The sequence below is a fragment of the Macaca mulatta genome, chromosome 16 (genome assembly GCF_049350105.2).
Source record: "Macaca mulatta isolate MMU2019108-1 chromosome 16, T2T-MMU8v2.0, whole genome shotgun sequence".
Classification (NCBI taxonomy): Eukaryota; Metazoa; Chordata; class Mammalia; order Primates; family Cercopithecidae; genus Macaca; species Macaca mulatta.
In genome coordinates, this window is record NC_133421.1 from 57,677,894 (window position 1) to 57,696,593 (window position 18,700).

An 18,700-nucleotide genomic window follows, 5' to 3' on the forward strand; every position below is an offset into this window, starting at 1 on the left:
AACTCAGAAAGTATGCAGCCTAATGATGTAGGAGAAAAGACCCATTTTTTTGAGAAGAAACTCAAGCCAGCTACAGAAATTTGCATAAACAGCAAGGAGCCTAATGTTAATACCCAAGACTATGAGGAAAATGTCTCCAGACCATGGCAGAGACCTTCATGGCAGCCCCCTCCCATCACAGGCCTGGAGGCCCAGGAGGAAAAAGTGGTTTTGTGGGCCTGGCCCAGGGTCCTCATGCTGTGTGCAACCTAGGGACTTGGTGCCCTGTATCCCAGCCACTCCAGCTGTGGATGAAAGGGGCCAATGTAGAGCTTGGACTGTGGCTTCAGAGGGTGGGAGCCCCAAGCATTGGCAGCTTCCACATGGCATTGAGACTGTGGGTGTACAGAAGTCAAGAATTGAGGTTTGGGAACCTCCACCTGGATTTCAGAAGATGTATGGAAAAGCCTGGATGCCCAGAAAATGTTTGCTGTAGGGGTGGGGCCCTCATGGAGAACCTCTGCTAGGACAGTGCATGTCTGGTTTCTCAATGGTCCTTTATAACCCTTTTCTCTCCACATTTAATTATCTCATTCAAGCCAGGCTTTCTCAACTTCTGAACTATTGACATTTTAAGCTAGATTAATTATTTACAGGACAGGACAACAGAAGGCTATCTTGTGCATTGTAGGATGTTTAGCAGCATCCTTGGCCTGTATCCACTAGATATGTGGTTGTCTCATCCCGAAATTGTGACAATCAAAAATATCTTTAGATATTGCCAGATGTTCCCTGAGGGAAATTTACCACCAACTGGGGACCACTCTTGAAGAGATCAGAGTTATAGACAACAGCCAATATCATGGTCTTAGAAATGCTTGTTCCTGTGTTGATATTTTGGGATATGCCACATGGCCAGCACAAATGTAGTGGAAAATTAAGATGAACTGTGAATTTTTCAGGCACAGGTACAGCAATTTGTAGAGTGGGGAAGCTTTCGAAAGTTGTCCTCTTATAAATTGATCTAAAATAAACAAATTAGCACAAAAACCTTAATGTGAGCATATTAGGATGATGTTGCATTGGTAAAACAGCAGGTTTCTGGCATGCTTTAACTAATTATGATTATTTTGGTAATAATGAAACAATTCTATTTAAGGCTGAATCACATATTCTCAATCAACTTATGTAAATTCAATTGTGCTAGCTTGATCTATAATAAAAAAAGGAGGAATAAACAAAGACAACACATGATCTGACCTGATAATCCATTCACTAGTTTGCAGCCAAAAGCAACCTTGACGTGGGAGAGGCAGAGCCATTCTCTTAAGCCCAGGTTCCTTATGTTTCTGATAGCATAGCCTTCTCTTCTCCCAGCGTGTGCTTATGATAGTATATTTTTAGAACAACTTCACCCATAAATGCAAGAAACTATTTTTTATACTTTTATACTACTTTTTAACTGAAAAAAGAAATTATCCCAAGGCAGGTGGGAAGTGCTATATTAAACCTCTTTGAAACTAACTTCCCACAACATGAAGTTTTGCAACAGGATATTCAAGGGCAATTTTAGCTACCTTTCATTATTTTCACTTTAAAATCACTTTATATTTTGACTCTTAAGGTTGCAACCCCACCATGTAGTATATTTGCCACTACTATTGGGGTTATCTTTTTTAACTTTTAAGTTCAGGGGCGCATGCGCAGGTTTGTTATGTAGGTAAACTTGTATCATGGGGGTTTGTTGTGCACAGATTATTTCATAACCCAAGTATTAAACCTAGTACCCATTAGTTATTTTTCCTGATACTCTCCCTCCTCCCACCCTCTACCCTCTGGAAGGCTCCAGTGTGTGTTGTTCCCCTCTATATATCCAGTGTTCTCATCATTTGGCTCCCACTTATAAGTGAGAACATGTGGTATTTGGGTTTTTTTCCTACTTTAGTTTGCTAATGATAATGGCCTTGATAGTAATTTGTTGATTTAAGCAGTGAACCAGCATTTTTAAATATCTCCTACATGATCATTCAGGGGAATACAGACTTGAAGAAATCATTTTTTTATGTGAAATACCACATTGAATGTCAGTGTAATTGATTTGGAGCTTAAGAAGGAGGATTCAAACCCATGCCCTGGGAAGACTAATAAGTAGAGGCTGAAAAGCATTGTTGCTACACATTTTTATGCCACATTAGGCTAAAACTTCCCAAGACATGGACCACACTGCTATTCTTGTTTGACCATCAGTCATCTCCATTTCTTTCTTCTCTTTGTCTTTCTTTCCTTAAATATCCATAAAGTTCTCAATTATAAATGGGAAATATTTCAAATACATATGTAAGAATGGGAGTAATGTAAAAGACACACATATATTCACCACATAATCTAATATTTTATCATCGTATTACACTTACTTCAATAATATATTTAAAAGGTAACAATGGAAATAATTGGAAGCTCTCTCCTTTAATCTCACCTCCAACCCTTTTCCTGCAGAGTTAAATATCATCTCAAAATTGGTGAGGACTATTGACGCACATAATTTTAAATTAGCACTACATATGTATAAATCCCTAAACTGTATTTTGTGAGCTGTTTTTTACTGAAAAAAAAAATGCAAACATGGTATGACACTGTTCAATACTCTATTTCATTTTTTGACCATTCAACGTTGTTTTGATGTTTATCCCTCATATATGTTTATCAATTCATTTTAACATTTACATGGAATTTCACTGAATACAAACAGTGTAATTTATATAGTATCCTTCTATTACAATTTCTGGGTTTTGTTAAATATTACATATTACAGTCAACTCTGGTGAACATCTTTGTACATGCTTTGAGTATATGGGAAAAGATTTATCCGGAGTTCACACTTGTGTCATAGGTATCCACAGCTTTCACTTGATGTAATGTGTATCTTCCCATATGGTTGCAACCAATTTACCATTCCTCCAACAGTAAGTGACAGTTTATCTTTTATCACATCCTCCCCTTCAGTTGATCTTAATATATTTTTAATGTGGGCCTATCTGATGAGTGTGAAGCATTGCCTCGTTGTTTAATTTGCATTCTCCTGATTGCTAGTGCTATTGAGCATCTTTTCACAAACTAGTTGGCAATTCAGTTCAGGTTCTCTCCTCTGAATTGCCTGTTCATTTTTTAAGTTCTTTTATCGTATTGATTTGGTGAGGATTCTTTATATAGCCTGAGTAAAAATTGTATTAGTCATTGTTCTTGCAAGCAGTGGAATATACTGTAGCCAGTTTAAGCAGAAATGTTGTCTATTAAAAGCATACTGGACAGATAATATAATAGAATCTCCAGAAGGGGTAGAGTCAGAATCAAGGCCCTGTGGTTCTCCCAAATCACACTGCAGGATTGTCCCGGCAAAACCTCACTGATGCACAGCTGGAGCCAAACACTTCATGTACCACTAACAAACCTGGAGCCTGAAGTGGACACACCTCTTGCAGTCCCCCAAAACCAAGGGCTTTGTTCCAGTTCAGAGTCTTTTCTGCATGCATCAATCACTGAAACCTAGGCCTCTGCCCATGCCCTACCTGGTTTCTGCCTTGAAGAAGCAGAAATCACACAATGGGGAATTCCCTAAATATCAGGAAAAGTGTGCAAAACATGACGGGCATGGTTAATGTCTACCTCACTGTATTAGAGTGCTCTAGAGGGACAGGACTAATAGAATATATGTATATATACAAAAAGAAGTTTACTAAGGAGAATCGACTCATACAATCACAAGGTGAAGTCCTACAATAGGCCGTCTTCGAGCCAAGGAATGAGGAAGCCAGTCTGAGTCCCAAAACCTCAAAAGTAGGGAAGCCAACAGTGCAGCGTTCAGTCTGTGACTGAAGGCCCAGGAGGCCCTGGAAAAACCACTGGCGTAAGTCTAAGAGTCCAAAAGCTGAAGAACTTGGAGTCTGATGTTCAAGAGCAGGAAGCATCCAGCACAGGAGAAAGAAGAAGGCCGGAAGACTCAGCAAGTCGGCTCCTTCCAACTTCTTCTGCCTGCTTTATCCTATCCATGCTGGTGGCTAATTAGATGGTGCCCACTCAGATTGAGTGTGGGTCTGCCTCTCCCAGTCCACTGACTCAAATGTTCATTTCCTTTGTCAACACCCTCCCAGACACACCTGGAAATAATACTTCGCATCCTTCAATCTGATCAAGTTGACATTCAGTATTAACCATCACATTCACTAATCATGTGTTGCCTATAAGTGATGTAAATATGTATTTCTTGGCAGTGATTCATCTTTTAATTCTGTTTCATGATGTCTTTTGGTATATAAAATTTCTGCATTCTGATTCTGTTGGATTTTTAAATCTTTTCCTTTGTGTCTTACTTTTTGTGTGAGTTATGAAATCTTTCTCCATGCTCAAGACATAATAAAATTCTCCTATAATTTTTTCAAAAAGTTAGAAGTTTTGCTGTTTCTATTTGTGTTTTTCCTCTATCTGAAGTTGACTTTCATGTCTTATGAGAGAAAGACATTGAGCCGATTTTCCCACATATTTACCCAATTATCCAGCACCATTTATCAGGCAGTCCCTGATATTCTCATTCATTTATGCAGCTATGTCTCATATACCAACATCTCCTATCTATGTAGGCCTCTGCTTAGACTTTCTATTCTGTCCCATTAGTCTGCTTGTCTATTTTTGTACAAGTACCATGTGGTTTTAATTACTAGAGCTTTATAATATCTCATAGAGTACCACTGTCTCGTTATTTTTCTTGTTTTGGCTCTTCTCATTTCATCCACATGAATGTTTTTAGTTTGACAACCCATAATGTAATTTTGATTGCAATTGTACTGAATGCATTAATTTATAACATTTTATTTCATAAATACCTTACTGTTATTAAATTTTCTAATTGATTTTTCCTTGTGCATCAGAACATCTTTGATTGTGGCATGTTAATTTTGTGTCAGGTAAATTTGCTGTATCCTTTTTATTAATTCTGTTTGTCATTAGATCCTTTCAGATATTTCTATATATACAATTATATCTCTTCAAATAAAGTCCGTTTTATGTTTTATTTTCACTCTTATACTATTTGTTTATATTGTCTTACTGGGTTGGATATTATTATCTTACTGGGTTGACCACAACCTTAAGGGTGGCACAGAATAGAAGCTGCAAAAGTGGGTATCCTTTTCTTGTCCTTTCAAGCCAATACTTCTAACATTTCATAATGAAGCACAATGCTTAGTGGAGGTTATTCATAGTAACTCTTTATCAGATTATGTAAACTCCTTTCCGTTGTCAAGAATGAGTATTTAAATTTATCCAAAGCTGTTTTTTCCTCCATTTTTAGTATGATCATATATTTCTATATCTTTTTTCTGTTATTGTGGCAAATTATATTAATAGATTCTTGCATTCCTTGTGTAAATACTAATTGGTCATGGTATGTTTATATTTGTGTATATACTTCTGTGCATATGTAAATGTAACGAGGTAACCCACATTCTATAGAATCGGAAAGGTAAAATTTGGGATCCTTCTTTAAGAAAAGATTCCAAAATTCCAAATCCAAATATGGTAATATAACTTAGAAGGAATCCTGAGACTCTGTCCTTTTAACTGAAGGACCCTGAGGCTTAAATGCCACTATTTTCATGGTAAATTCGCCTCTGCAGGTGTATGAACAACAAAATTCTGATTGTTAAATATTTAAGACATTATTTATTTTATAACATGAAATTGCAAATGTATTTTACTCACATTTTCCTCTGGTTTTAGTATCAAGGTTATACTACCATCGTAAAATAAGTCGGACAGTTTTTAATTATTTTTGTTTGTTTCTAGAGCTACTTGAGTAAAATAGAAGTTACCTATGCCATGAAATTTTCAGTTTGGAGCTGGTGCTTTCATTAATTCAATTTTCACAATAGGCCTAGACTTCAACAAGGTGCAGAGGAGGAACAGGAGAAGGAGGTGAGAGTATTAGGAAGCCCATCTTGTTCTCCACTCTGCTTTAAGAAGTAATAAAACCAAAGTATTTTCCTTTTCTTTGGTAATCTTTTGTCTATTTTAAATTGATTCAGGCCTCAGAGAGAACAGGCATAGCATTTATCATCATCTTCACTCCTTAAAACCCTCATACTTAAGTTTCTATTAGCATGATCCACACTTCGCATTCCGAACTATGGGAGCCACTCAAACAACCCACACTGAATACAGGAGTTTCCAAACTTCCATGAGTGGCCAGCCACCCAAAAATTTACTCAGCACCTACAGAGTGTACAGAAACACTCACGGCAGCTATTGATTCATAGACACTGCCCTGGCCTTGGGAAACAAAGTCAAACCTGAGACTTGCCTCTGCCCCTGGTTTTAGAATATCATCATGATACTTATGACTCAACACCACCCTACAGTCATTGAGTAATAAATTATTCCCCATAGAAGAACAACCAGATAAACATATAATTCCAAAATCAACACCAAAATTATTCCATAAAATACTTTGATAGGATTATGTCTAGATTGTTTTCTTTACTGCTCTGTTTTCTTATTCAAAGCAATATCTGGAGCATGAATCTTTGTTTCTGGACTCTGTTTGCACACTGCAGTTCTTTGCACATTGCAATTCTTTACAAAGACTTTCTTTACCTAGGTCCTAATCAGCCAACCTTCTGAATAGACAGCAACGGATGACAGTATCTGCCTCTTAAGAGTTTGAAGTCAACCAGGAAAACGGTGATTGAGTGGACAATGCAAGGCACTGGAGTTGCAAGGTCACACAGACTTAGGGACAGAGTCAGGCTCATGACAAGCCATTGCCTATGCAAGTCACAATTATGAGAGGAAGTAATTAAAATTTCATTGAAGGGCAGAGGTTGCAGTGAGCCGACATGGTGCCACTGCACTCCAGCCTGGGCAACAGAGTGAGACTCCGTCTCAAAACAAAACAAAAAAACAAAACAAAACAAAAAAAGGCTCACTGAGGAAACAGTTCTGAAACAAAGTCATGACATGCTCAGGAAGAGGCAAATACATATTTTTAATTCCAAAAAAGAACAAGAAAGTAAGATTGCCAGAAGACTTTTCAGTCCTATGAAATAAAAGTCTTTATTCTGCATTTGTTTCTATGGAATTTTCCTGTTTTCTTAAAATATAATGTTTATATTTGGCATTGAGTGAATTTCTTATTTTTACTACCAAATCATCCCTAAATAAGGATTAGTAATATTCATCTGAAATATAAGTAGTGAACATTATGCTGATATAAATTAATTTGATCAGTTTATTATAAAATTAAAATTTTCATCTGTTGCCTTTCTTATAATAACTTTGGTACCCACCACGCCCAAAGATGTACAGTAGTTTTACCAGGTTGATTCCAGAATTGAACAAACAAGGAATAGAATGAAAAATATTCACTCATACCGTGACATTTATTGAGTGCTCATTATGTTCTGGGCATGGGAAATATAGCTAAAATATGCATGATCCCTGACATCATGGTTTGTATCATATTGAAAGAGGTAAGATGTATTTTAAACAACTATACGGAAATTATAGAGCAAGTGCTATGAAGGTAAGTTATATGGTGATATGAGAGAGGAGAAGAGGGATAGTGGATCCATATTTGGGGAGGATAAGGATTCTTTCAGAAAGTAGCACATTAGCTGAGACTGAGGTTAGAGGTTAGAGGTTGGCCAGATAAGATATCACAGGTGAGCGACACACTCCAGGGACAGGAAATATACTGTGCAAAAACCTTCATTTGGAAGAGACGAAGCCAGTCTGTGTGAGAGGAGAGAGACTATAGGCACAATGGAGAAAGAAGAAAAAGTCAGATAATTTAGAATCTCTCAGATCTCATTAAAGGAATCAAAGCGTACTCTGTTAAAGGAAACGGTAAGTCACAAATCCAGTGGCCCACATCTTTAGGCTGGATTTTTTTATGAGGTTTGATCTCTCGCAAGTTTTTAATGAACAATTTTAAATATCCATAAAGCAGGAAAATGTTGATCCTTTGTCTATGTTCTTCTCACTCCCCACACTCAGGAAGTAAAATAAACGTCATCTGTAAATAAAAATTATCTAAGATACATTATCAGCCTCTAAAGCATATCTACTCCATGCAAGCCTGCCCCTGTGTGTAAAACATCTAATTCTTCCAAGCATTTATTTCTCCACTATATGCCAGATTACCTTACCACCATTGCAGCTAGAGCATGTGATACAAACAACATTGTTAAAAGTGTATGGCACTGAACAAAATGTTAAATTAAAAATCATTAGATAATACATTAACATAACAAACATTAATCTTATAATCATCCAAATAAATATATAATGGAAACAGTAATGGTATTGAGCATTTCTAACTGGTGTGGGTGACTTTATGTGGACTGCTTTGCTTGTAATGTTCCAAAGTGTTCAAGAATAAACTGTGCTGAGTTGCAGGCTACAGAGGCTGGTGGTAGGAATAAGAACATTTAATTCAGCCTGGGAAAGACAGTTCGATGGATTTCAAAACAAAAGCTAAGGCTGCAGAAGGAAGAAATGAAGCTGACATTCAGTGACCAAGTACAGACCAAAGCAAATTTGGTGAAATATCTTTCTTCTCTGATTGACACACTTCAGTGCTGCCATTGCCACATGGGACAGGACCAGGGACAAAAGACAGTGTCCTCTAATGAACCAGTGTCCGAGCAACAGAGTCGAGTGCTTGAATAGAACTGACTTGAGAAAGTGTAGGGCTGAATAAACCTAAGAGACATCCTCTATAACAAAACTTCTTCTCAGCTTTTGGCATGTGAGAAATGTAAGGTGGGAGAAGATTGATATAATTTTCAACTGTAAAAGGTAGAAGAACTGGAACAGATGACCAAAATATCTGCTCAAGTATCTCATTTTATAGGTAGGGAAGTTTGCTCTCTAGTTTATTATCTCTCCACCTTTATCCCAAATCCCAATGCCTATTCCCACCTTTCTAATATCATTCATGACACATATCACTTTCCTTTATAAATGTATTTACAGAATAGAAATATTTATATATCTCTTATGCAAATTTCGTTGTACACAGAGCTAGTTTGGGGTAAAATTATGAGGTCATTTTGGGTGGAGGGGGGGGGCCTTTAGGAAAACACTCACAATAAGTAGGAGATGATATTCTCATGTGAGAGTTTCTACTAATAGATCTCGCATGACATCATAGATATTGGAACAATATGTCCCAACTCTATGTTACGTATTGAATGTGCCTTTACCTATCTCCCAGGCAGAATGATTTCTGGCGAGTCCTTACTTTTAACTGGCTCAAGTTTACTCAAATATGAAATAAGAGGTTGAGAATAGATCACTGGTTTGCAGGTATTTGTCATGTTGATATTGGATGTGTTAGTACAGTCATCCATTTCTTTTAAACAAAGAAGAGGTTAGAGAACTCTGCCCTAGTTTACCCCCTTAATTCCTCATGCAGTATGGGGAACAATTCAGAAATCCTAGGGGTCCATGTAATATAACCTTAAATCCTGGAGGAGATGATTCCCATGGGCCTGTTCAGCTGTCACACTTTATGGTTTGTGATTAATGGTCAGTCTGTAAGGGAAAACCAATACTGAGATCCAAGTTGGAAAGAAAGTGAACATTGTGGGGCACCCACTGTGTGTTCAGATACTATGTTAGTGCTTATATGGATTATCAAATGTAATACTCAGAACCACCCTGTGGAGGAGGTACTGTGCTCCCATTTTACCTACAAAATAATTGCAACTCAGAGGGGTCAGTCATCAGGAATTACATGACTCTTAGTGCCATGGGATTTAGAAGCAGCTGAACTAGGATTTGAACCTAGTTCTTGTTAGCTCCAAAAGCTTCTGCTCTTTCTACTATTACGAGTTTCAGTCATGAGTTAAGAGTTTAGGCTTGGTATGAGACATGTCTTATTTGTTTTAGCTACCCAGAGGTGTTAGCTGCTGTTCCGGTGGGGCAGTAAGATTGAGTAGGCCCTCTGATTTCTCTCAATTTGAAATAAGTCTGAAGTGCTGTACTGAGCTCCTGAGTGATCTTAGCTCCTTATGCATATTTGATTCCACTAAATCCCCATTTCCGAATCAGCGGTTTTTCCTATGCTCACAAAGGACACAGAGATATAACACACGTGCTGCCACAATGTTCTTTTTTTGAAGAAGAAATTAAGGCATATTTCTTGAGCACCAACCTCATGTCAGATCTTGGGCTTACATGTATGTTCCTGCATTTTACCTTTAACAATGCTTCAATGTAGAAATTAATATGTAGTTTATGGACAAAATAAATAGGAATTTAGCTAAGACGACACAGCTAAGAACAGGTGAAGCTAGGAGTTTAAATCTAGGCCTCCTGGCTCTAAGCCTAATCCTTTTTTCATTTTTCCATACTGCCTCCCTAATGGTTCCCTGTCTGAACTAAATCACAATTCAGCTGCTCTTTCATCCTGCCCTTTTAAAGGTTTGTATGCTTAACCGGATTTCAAAATAGTTGCAATAGTTGTCTGGGTTTTCAAAGAAATGTGTATTTCATTCTGACATCTTTACTCCCTCATTACTTTTAAATGCTGTTAAATTAACTGCCAGTTTACTCTGAAATTCTCATATCATGAGATAATGATCACTGGCACAGGGTTCAAACCCAATGACAAAGCAGAAAGATTAATGCATGAATGTTAATTATCCAGCATGGAGGGTTCCGAGTCCTCTGTCATGTCACTGGAAAAGATGGCTTTATTTTAATAGACAAACCTCTTTCAGGTGAGCTCCATATTACTCACTGGCAAATCATTACTGGGTGATATACAGATGACACAAACCTTGGCAACTGGGATGATTGCCCAGGCCGACTCCCCAGATTCCTGATAATTGGGACAGACTGTGGCTAAAATTGAATATGGCTGAGAAAGTCTTTCTAAATAAGAACCAAGAGCATGAAGCTTTCTGATCTCACATGTGTTCCTCATTCACTCACCACTCATTTATAGTTTCCATCTTTAACCAAATATTTGTGTGCTATCTCCTAAGCATTGTGCTAAACACTGGAGATGCAAAGATGCACAAGCTCTCTGCTCTCAGGAAGCACACCCTCTAGATGAGAGAACAAACATATATCTGACCATAATTCCGTGTAACATGAATATCCTTAGTAAATTCAAAGGCATTAAAGGTCTCCTGATGATGCAATAGTTCAGGCAACTTGAGAAATAGAAGGGGTGGATAAGACTCCAGAGGTGAAACTGAACTGAAGTGTGAAGGAAGAGAATTATTTAGCCTTGCAGAAAAGAAGCTAAAGGATTGTAAAGCAGAGGAAACAGCCTATGCAGGAAAGAGCTCAGAAAAACATAATATGATCTGGAAATCATAATGATAATAACGTCAGATAACTAGCACATTGGTTTTGAGACAAAAATAATAGAAAACAAATCTGAGGTAAGTTGATACTAGATCATGAGGGTGCTTGAGTGCCCTGCTAAGGCCGTACATTTATTATACGGATGTTAGGAAGCTAGCTTTCTTACTGATCAGCTGTCCTTGTTATCACCAGTGGGAGGTAGGCAAAGGTCGTAAGGACTCTGGACAGCTGTTTTCAGCTCACACCAATCACACTGTGCGTGAGCCAGCATCATACATTAGAAAAAAAGACACGATGTTCTCTCCATTTCAATTTTCATTTGCACTAAAATGGATGGCCTTTTTGCACACTATCAATAATGCCTGTGCTGGAAGAGCTTTTAATAGGACAAGCATTCATCATTTTAAGGTTACTCTTTCCCCAAAAGCATGAGAGCAATCTGTTGGTAAAATAGAAAAACCTTGTACACGAGGCTGCCCTGCTGCCTTATTTTTCCAGGTGGTGTCCACTGATAGGAAAACTGGCAGCAACTGGGAACAAAAGTAATAAGAATTTGCTGAGGATCCCTCCCTTTGATCCACAAAACAAAAAGAGCTGGGACAAGAGCAGATGACCCGGGCTCTAACTCTAGCTTTCTTACTAAATAATTGTGTCACTTCAGGTAAATGATTTTCACTCTCCAACCTTAAATCTCCTGATCTTGAAAGGAGGATTAGACTATAGATTATCAATTTTCTCCCATAATAGCAAAATCCTATGCTATCTTGATATTAGATTAGATAATATAAGAACAAAAATAGGTTTTCAAAAAAGCATGAGTTGTTCAAAATTTCTAGTATGTTATCCATAACATCACACAGTTCTCATAATTGATTCCAACATACTAGCTGTATTAGTCTGTTTTCATACTGCTATAAAGGACTGGGTAATGTATAAAGATAAGAGATTTAATTGACTCACAGTTCAGTATGGCTGGGGAGGCCTCAGGAAACTTACACCCACGGCGGAAAGGGAAGCAAGGCATCTTCTTTCAAGGTGGCAGGAAGGAGAAGAGCCCCTTATAAAACCATCAGATCTTGTGAGAACTCACTCACTATCACGAGAAAAGCCTGGGGGAAACAACCCTCATGATTCAATTACCTCCACCTGGTCTCTCCCTTGACATATGGCCATTACAATTCACGATGAAATCTGGGTGAGGACACAACACCTAACTATATCACCAGCTGTGTTCTGATAGTCTTATCACTCATATAGAAAACACCCTTTCGACTCTAACATACCCACCACTGGTACCATAATCAATTAGAAATCACTCATTTTAATTTAGTAGAAGAATTGCAGATGAGCTGTGAGTCCAAACCAAAAGACCATATATATCTGATGCTCACTTACTCTTTATTAATAAAGTTTTAAACTCCTATTGCCAGTTAGTACACTGGGTGGTGACTGTGGCGTAGAAAGGTTGCTCTCAGCAGGATCACATAATAGTACCCTCGTGCAATAATGGCATTTGGATTTAAATGCAATCAATTTTCACTGCATCTGCATTTAGAGATGTCCTGTTCTATGCTAGACCCTGTGGGAAGTCTTGACAGCCACTGGAAATTAACAGAAGACAAGATCTCTCACTCTAGAGGGGCTAGAGTCTAGTTCTAGAGGACAAACACACAAGAGAAAGAGAAAAAATCCAAAGCATTCTATAAGGGTGCCCAATAGTTCAAAATAATAAAAATCATCAAGTGACAAAGTTGTCCAGGAGCACTTCAACTGAAAGTTATCTCCTTTTTTGAAACATTCCATAGCAACAATTGCTCCTTTTCAATAGCATATCTCATTTCTACCACTGCATCACAGTGATTGGTATCTTCTCCTTATTTTAAGCACTCTGAAAACAGGAATTGGACATCCACAACCAAGGTGAACTGACTTGAGTACTGAAGGATACTGAAGTAAGAATCACAGAATACTGGTAGTGAATGGTGAGGGGCACAGAAACGAGGAACTCATTTGGGGGCATGTTGAGAGACAAGTGTGTGTAGGAAAGGAAAGGCTTTCAGGTAATCGGCCAAGCTTGAGGAGTTTCCTTTCGATCCAGCAGAGCTAGTAAAAGTTATTGAGGAGAGGAGAGATATGTGATAAAAATCTGTGCTTTAGGAAGATTCATCTGACAATCTTGTACATGATGACTGAACAAAGAGAGCAGAGGCAGGAAAATCAACCAGGAGGCTATTACCACAGCCCAGAGTTAGAAATATTGGCTTTGATATGTACCTTTTAATCTTTAATTTATTAAGACGGAGTATGGGCAGAACCTTATTTTATCTTGTCCTGGCTACTTCTCTAGCCTCATCTTCTATTATTCTTTTTGCTTTCTCCACTCCAGCCTTGCTATATCTTTAACAGATCAAGCACAGCTCTCAAAACAAGACCTTTGCTCATCACTTCTGCCTAGAAGTGGAAAGCTATAGAGGAAAGCTGTTCTCCTCTAAGGAATTCTCTTCTCCCAGATCACTAACTGGCTACCCCCAATTCACACAGGCATCCTATCAAATACCACTTTTTGAGAGAGTCTCCCTGACCGCTTTACCTCTCCATGGCATTCTCTATCTCTCTAAATTGTTTTGTTGTGGTGGGTTTTTTATATATATAGTCTTTGTTGTCTACCCAGGTAGAATGAAAGCTGTATGATAAAAGACATCAGAGACCTTTTTCTTCTTAGCTGCACTCCTGGGAATAGTGTCTGGCATATAGCTGGTGCTAAAAAATACTTGCTGAATGGATGAACAAATGAATGGGCAACTCTAAGAAGTGACATGAGCTAAAAAGCACAGTTTCTCTTTTTCCAGGTTAAAATAGACACTTCCACCTACTTACTTCTATTGAAATGAAACCACCTTTTTAAAATTTTATTCTTATGATCACATTAATGCTAAACTGTCATCTTGCCATGCAGTGTAGAAGTCAAACGCTGGACTTCAAGTCACATGTCTTGGTTGTAGATGTGGCTCTCTGCATGTTACATGTTGTGGCTCTCAGCTATTACTTTCCCCATCATCTCCTTCCTTAACTACTGAGCTATCATCATAATTATTGTCTCTGCATTCCCCTTGCCTCCACCAAACCAGTCTCCAAAACAGCCGCCAAACTAGTGTTTTAAAAGTCAGTCCCTGGGTCAGGTGTGATAGCTCATGCATATAATCCCAGCACTTTGGGAGGCTGAGGTGGATCTCTTGAGGCCAGGAGTTTGAGACCAGCCTGAGCAACATAGTGAGACCCTGTCTCTAAAAAATAATTAAATTAAAAATTAGCCAGGTGTGGTGGCACAGACCTGAGGTCCCAGCTACTTGGGAGACTGAGGCTGACAAATATCTTGAGCTCAGAGATCAACGTTCATAGTAAGCTATAATGGCACCACTGTACTTCAGAATGAGTGACAGAATGAGACCCTATCTCTAAAATACTAGATAAATAGTAAGATTAAAAATAAATAAAAGTCAGTTTCCCCTCCACCTAAAACCTGTTGACCTAAGGGTTGAGTTCACAATGCTTCATATATCCACAAGTCACTGTATGCTTTGGTTACTGATTATTTCTTCAACTTAATTGCATGTCACTCATGTCTTAGCTGCTAAGCCACAAAGGTTTTCTTCAGTATCTTGATGCTATAGGGCTTTTTTCCTATGAAGTTTCTCATATTTGTTGGTCCTACTGCCTGGAATGCTTCCCCCATTTCTATCGCCCTTCCTTGTTTTCTCAATTTGGATTTATAAATTTCTGCTCGCTGGCTTAGTCTCATCTTGAATATTTCCTTAGGAAAACTGCCCCAGGTCCTTTAGCTCAACTACACACCACATGCTTTTCTTAAGAACATCATACTTTTTTTCTTAACATCAATTATTTTAAATTAATTTTATCCTATAAAAATAATAAGAGCAGATGGTTATTTCTAAATAATAGTCTTATGTTTCTCTATTATCTATTAGCTTTCTAGTATGAGAAATGAAGAATTCACTCTTTTCCATTGCCATTTCCTCTGCAACTCTTTCATCATCTTGATACAGTTATATTATACTTTTCTGTTACAGAATATGCAGCGTTTATATTCCTATGGCTAGAGTAAAACATTTCAAGCTGAGCATTGTTGGGTACCATGACTAGATTTTCCTTCTTTTTTATTTTTAAAATAATGGTCCCTTGTGGTTTTTACACTTTAAGATTCTTTGTACTTCTTGTAAATTTTTCCATCACTTTCAATAACCTTTCACTATAATTTTGATGAACTCAATCCAGACAGAGGCACTATCAGCTGAGTTTTATTTTTCTTGGAGACATCCCTCAGGTAGACGTTCATTCTTCCATCTGGGCTGGTTGCTCTCCAGGACTGCTGCAGAGCTGTTATCCTAGGTTTTCCTTCTGTTGCTATTCTTGAGTTTATTTTGTCTACCTCCTAGGTTTCATTCCCTGTCTCCTGGATTGATTTTTTTGTTGTTGATCTTTTAGGATTTATTTTATTCATGGAGCACTTTTTCCAGTACATTCCTCAAGTTTAAAAAACAATGACAGAGAAGACAGTGATGAGAGCCCTCAGCTCTTGAGTCAAGTTCTCTAGACTGGAGTGATCACCCTCTATGCCTGGTTCACAGTTTTCATCTTGAATTCTCTCTGCACTGTCATCCTGAGATGCCTGTTGCAACTCTCCTATATCCAATATCTTTTTTGTTATTGTTTACATCCTATGTGGAAGTCACACTCCAGTAGTTTCCAGGGAAAAGAGTATTGCAAGATTATTTACTAAAATGTTGGAATATGTCATTATTCTACCAATAAATTTAGCTGCTATTTTTATTATTATTTTGGCTAAGTAAAATTTTAAGTGTGAAATCATCATTTTGTTTTGTTATGTAACAATTCTTGTACCTCCACATTCTGAAAGCTTGTAGAACTTTTTCACTGTGCTCACTATTCTAAAATTTTACAGTGCTTTCCCTTCGTGTCGGTACATTTTCCTACATTGTTCTGGGCACTCACTGATCCCTTTCATTCTGGAAATTCCATACTGGAGACTTATTAGAGTTACTATAGTGATCAACTCCCTTCCATTTTCTCAGTTATTTCTTCTGAAATGCCTATTATTCAGATAACCTGGAATTTATTTTATATATATCTTTTTGTCCTTCAAATTTCCTCCCATTTTGTTTTTATTTTGCTCTACTTTCTGAGAGACATCTCCAACTTTATCTTCCAACTCTTTCAATTAGATTTTTAATATTTTAAAGCTTCTTTATTGCTCTTGAATCTTTCTATCCATCTATCTATACATGTATATGTGTCATGTTATTCTTTTTTTATACAGTTTATTTCTCTGAAGATATTATGTATTATTTAAGTTTAATATGTATTTTAAGTTTCTTATTCTCTGAATAGTTTCTAGTTTCTCTAATTTATGCCCACCCCAACCCCCCACCCTCCACCATCTCTCTTTTCTTAATTAGGTCTCTTCTGTGTTAGAGGCTTTCCTCAGTTGTTTCAGATATCAGTAGATTGTGATTTGTCTAAATATAATTCAGAGTGGGCAAATAAAAACCTGATTGGCATCTCTGAGGATGTGGCTGGGGCTTTTCCAGTTTGAGTTTCCTTAAGGATAATGTGGTAGGCTTTTGGCGGTGAGCCCTCGATGTCGGCGAGCAGGGTGGAGTGTTGCATTGGTGACCTCCAATGCCTTATGCCTCTCAGCATTCATGAATGTTTACACTGACTGTGGGCTGGGCTTCTGCTTCATTTAATCAATGAAATATGGTGGCAGTAATACTGTGCCAGTCCTGGTCCTCCCTTTTGAACTCCTGCCTCTTGAAACATCACTTGGAAGTTAGTCTCCATGATGTAAGGCAGCCCAGGCAGTCATGTAGAGAGAGCCAAAGGGAGAAGAACTGAGGCCTTTAACTAACAGCCCCAGCTGCAGCTTCACATGATTCCATCCATCCAGTACCCGAGTCCATGCCAAGAGGGGCTAAAGAACTCTTCTGTCCACATACAGAATTATGATAAATAATAAGTTGTTACGTTAAGCCCCTGAGTTTTTCAGTGGTTTATTAGACAGCACTAGATCCTTGAGTCAATATCATTAAGGCTGTTTTTTTTTTTTCTTTAGACTTGTCAGGTTTCTCAGAGAGAAGCATTTCAAACCCCTACCTGGAACTCAAAGTATGGCAGTCTGCATTCTGAGAACTAACTGGAAAAAAGTTTTGGAGGACCTCAGCTTTCAGTATGTGTATAGTCATGTAACTTCCCTGCTTTTCAGATGAGATCCATGGTCTCAAATGTGCCAGTCAATCCTGGTGAGGATAAATCTTGCCAGAAAATAAATATCCATTTTTCTGCCAGAGAGGAAGATGTATAGTCACTCAGCATCATGAAATGGGGGAGAAGATCTAGATTTCTAACTAGTGCTCAAAAATATTTCACCCAATAAAACATAGTTTGGCTTTCTTCCTTACCTTTTCCCCCTACTTCTAGTAATTCCTGGTATTTCCAGAACCCAAGTCTTTTAGGGGCTTTGCAATATTAATTGGGTTGTTTCCCAGCTGTACTGCTGGCTCAGAATTTGGCTTCTTTGGTATATTTGGCCCATTTTAACTTGTTTGTCTGCTTTCCAGGTTCAAAAATGCCATCAGGGTGTTGTGTCTTCTCTCTTGTTTTTGCTGTACTTTTAAAAAGTCTCAAGGGTGGATAAAAATCTTTCCAGTAGTGACTGCATGCAGTGGCTCCCACTTGTAATCCCAGCACTTTGGGAGGCCGAGGCAGGTGGATCACCTGAGGTCAAGGGTTCAAGACCAGCCTGGCCAATGTGGTGAAACCCCATCTCTATTAAAAATGCAAAAACTAGTGGGGTGTGGTGGCAGGCACCTGTAATCCCAGCTACTCGGGAGGCTGAGGTAGGAGAATTTTTTGAACCAGGAGACAGAGGTTGCAGTGAGCCAAGATTGCGCCACTGCACTCCTGCCTGGGTGACAAGAACAAGACTCTGTCTCAAAAATAAAAAAAAAAAATCTTTCCAGTAGTTTTAATGGTGGCTTTTGGAAGATTAGAAATGAGAAATTAGATGTATTTGTTCAATTTGCTATTCTAACAAGAAATTCTTACCTTTAATGGTAACACCTTGCATAGCTAGTACAATATCCTGTGCTAAAGAATATTAGGAGTTTGACATGGTACAATCCACAGAATTTATATAGCCCCAGAATTGCATGTTATCATTTGTATGTATGTATGCGTACGTGCATGTGTGTGTGTAGTTCTGTGTAATTTTATTATATATGTATATTCATGTAACTCTTACCACAATCAA